The 3,728-nt window shown below is 41.3% G+C and overlaps 1 pseudogene; it reads left to right on the forward strand.

Annotated features, from left to right (window-relative positions):
• The first annotated feature begins 903 nt into the window (after nucleotides 1-903).
• Nucleotides 904-2,859, forward strand: LOC108635397 (annotated as a pseudogene).
• Nucleotides 2,860-3,728: the final 869 nt, after the last annotated feature.

The following is a 3,728-nucleotide window of genomic DNA, read 5'->3' on the forward strand; positions in this document are numbered from 1 at the left end:
CTGTACCTACTTCCTTTAATTTATTTACAGACAGCTCCTATGTGGTCGGTGCCTTAACAGATGATTGAAACTGTTCCAATTATCGGCACCACCTCTCCCTGAAGTTCTTAACTTATTTACATTAATTCAACAGGTCCTCCACTGTCGGCAACACCCCTGTTTCTTTGGGCATATTCGTGCACACTCCACCCTTCCTGGTGCCCTCGTACAAGGCAATCACACTGCGGACGTTCTTACTAAACAAGTGTTTTTTCAATCAGCTATTGATGCAGCTCGAAAATCCCATAACTTACATCACCAAAATAGTCATTCTTACGGTTGCAATTTAAAATTTCCGTGAAGCTGCACGGCAAATTGTTAAATCTTGCTCTACTTGTCCTCAATTCTTTGTTCTCCCCTCAATATGGTGTCAACCCTCGAGGTTTATGCCCTAATCACCTCTGGCAAACAGATGTTACTCACATTCCTCAATTTGGGCGTCTTAAATATGTTCATGTCTCTATTGACACTTTTTCCAATTTTCTCATGGCCTCTCTTCATACTGGAGAATCGACACGTCACTGTATTCAACATTTGCTGTTTTGCTTTTCTATTTCAGGAATCCCACAAACCCTTAAAACAGATAATGGACCTGGTTATACTAGCCGTTCTTTTCAACGTTTTTGTCTTTCTTTTCAAATTCATCATAAAACAGGAATTCCATATAACCCACAGGGCCAAGGTATTGTGGAACGAGCTCATCAGCGTCTCAAACATCAACTATTAAAACAGAAAAAGGGGAATGACTTGTATAGCCCCTCACCGCATAATGCCTTGAATCATGCTCTTTATGTTTTAAATTTTTTAACTTTAGACGCAGAAGGCAATTCAGCAGCCCAGCGTTTTTGGGGAGAACGATCCTCATGCAAAAAACCACTTGTACGATGGAAGGATCCACTTACCAATCTGTGGTATGGGCCAGACCCTGTACTAATATGGGGACGAGGGCATGTTTGTGTCTTTCCACAGGATGCCGAAGCACCGCGTTGGATACCGAAAGGCTGGTACGCGCGGCAGAGGAACTCCCTGACACATCAGATGCGTCGCATGACACTGAGCGAGCCCACGAGTGAGCTGCCTACCCAGAGGCAGATTGAGGCGTTGATGCGACATGCTTGGAATGAGGCTCATGTACAACCTCCAGTGACACCTATTAAAATACTGATCATGTTATTATTATTGTTACAGCGGATACAAAACGGGGAGGCTGCGGCTTTTTGGGCATACATTCCCGATCCACCCATGATTCAATCCTTAGGATGGGATAAAGAAACAGTACCTGTATATGTCAATGATACAAGACTTTTAGGAGGAAAATCAGATATTCACATTTCTCCTCAGCAAGCCAATATTTCCTTTTATGGTCTTACTACACAATATCCTATGTGCTTTTCTTATCAATCACAGCATCCTCACTGTATACAGGTGTCAGCTGATATATCCTATCCTCGAGTGACTATTTCTGGCATTGATGAAAAAACCGGAAAAAGATCATACCGTAACGGAACTGGACCTCTCGACATTCCGTTTTGCGGCAGACGTCTAAGCATCGGCGTAGGAATAGACATTCCTTGGACTTTATGTCGAGCACGGGTCGCATCAGTGTACAACATCAACAATGCCAATGCCATCCTTTTATGGGACTGGCACCTGGGGGAAAACCTGATTTCCCCGAATATCGAGGACAGCATCCACCCATTCTCTCTGTAAACCACTGCTCCTATATTCCAAACTGAACTGGTGGAAACTTTTGGCTGCTTTTGGGTCATGGCAATAGTCTATATTTACAACCCAATATTAGTGGGAGTAAATATGGAAATGTAGGAGTTACGGGGTTTTTATATCCTCGAGCTTGTGTCCCTTACCCGTTTATGTTGATACAAGGCCATATAGAAATAACACTGTCATTGAATATTTATCATTTAAATTGTTCTAATTGCATACTTACTATTGCATAAGAGGTGTTGCTAAAGGAGAACAAGTTATAATAGTAAAACAACCTGCTTTTGTAATGTTACCTGTTGATATAACTGAAGAATGGGTATGATGAGACTGCTTTAGAATTGCTTACAAACGCATTAACACGGCTCTTAGCCGCAAGGAAAGAAGTGTGAGCCTGATTTATTCTGGGTATAGTATCTTTAATCACCCTTATAGCAACTGCTGTTACTGGCTTCTGTATCCTTAGCACAATCCATTCAAGTCTGCTCATACTGTAGATTCCTTGTCATATAATGTTACTAAAGTAATGGGAACTCAAGAAGATATAGATATAAAAGATAGAAGATAGATTATCAGCTTTATATGATGTAGTTAGAGTTCTAGGAGACCAAGTTCAGAGTATTAATTTTCGCATGAAAATTCAATGCCATGCTAATTATAAATGGATTTGTGTTACAAAAAAAGCCTTACAATACATCTGATTTTTCCGTGGGATAAGGTGAAAAAACATCTACAAGGAATTTGGTTTAATACTAATGTTTCTTTAGATCTTTTACAATTGCCATAATGAAATTCTTGACATCGAAAATGCTCCAAAAGCTACTTTGAATATAGCTGAAACTGTTAATAATTTTTTACAAAATTTTATTTTCTAACTTTCCTAGCCTTCATTCACTTGTGGCGAAGTATAATTGCTGTGGGCACGGTTCTGACTGTTGTGCTTATCATAATTTGTCTAACTCCCTTGTCTTATTCGTAGTATTGTTAAAGAATTTCTACAGATGAGAGTTTTAATACATAAAACATGTTGCAACACCGACATCTTATGGAGCTTTTTAAAAAAATAAAGAGAGGGGAGCTGCGGGGGACTGCCCGTGAAGGGTTAAGTCTTGGAGCTGCTCGGCGTTATGCAGAGCCCTAGGACATGTGCCTAAGCTCCCTGTCCCGCCACCCTCAAGATTTTTATAGCCCTTAAGGCTCCAAGATGTTTTGGTTTCGGCAACATGTCATAGAAGATAGATTAGCTTATTGTGATCTGAATACAATGGTACGGGTCTGGTGATTGTATCTGGAGATGAAAAACAATCTTGTAAAGGTCAGAAATCACGTATTTTATCCTATATATGCTGCAGCACAATAAAGCAAGGTATCAGCCATTTTGGTCTGATCCTCTCAACCCCATCTTTTGTCTCTCTCTTATTTTCTTAGCGGGGACGCTCCGTTCTCTCCCTGTGCAGGGTGCGACTCTTGCTTGTGCTGGCCGCGGCAAGTGCATTCTGGGATCTAGTAGGAGCTGAGAGTCTTGGGGTCTAAGGGTCTGATCTTTGGATGAGACTCAAGAGACTTGGGTCCCAGATTCCCCATTCTTTCAGTTTTACTGTGTGAGAGGGTACAATTCCCCCACATCTCTGAGCCTCTGGTTTTCCATCAGTAAAATAGAAGTTCTGATGAGGCAGCTTTTGTTCTAGCTCTGGAACTATAAACAGGCTTCATTTTGGGTGTCAACTTTGTTTCACCTGAGAAGGATTCTGAGGTTTAGTATCAAAGAGTTCTGTGATTGATTGGTGATGCCTGCTGTGGTCAGAGAGTCAGGAAGGAGAAGTGTAATCAAGGATCTGAATAGATCTTTTGGCTATCTGAAAAGGCGCTTTTGGCTCCCTCTCTAATTCCAGCATCCTGTGTTTTTGCATATAGGACGAAAGGGACCCCCCCGTCCCCCACACTCAGAATTTAGGGAAGAGAATTTG

The sequence above is a fragment of the Capra hircus genome, unplaced genomic scaffold, assembly GCF_001704415.2.
Source record: "Capra hircus breed San Clemente unplaced genomic scaffold, ASM170441v1, whole genome shotgun sequence".
In the NCBI taxonomy this organism is placed as follows: Eukaryota; Metazoa; Chordata; class Mammalia; order Artiodactyla; family Bovidae; genus Capra; species Capra hircus.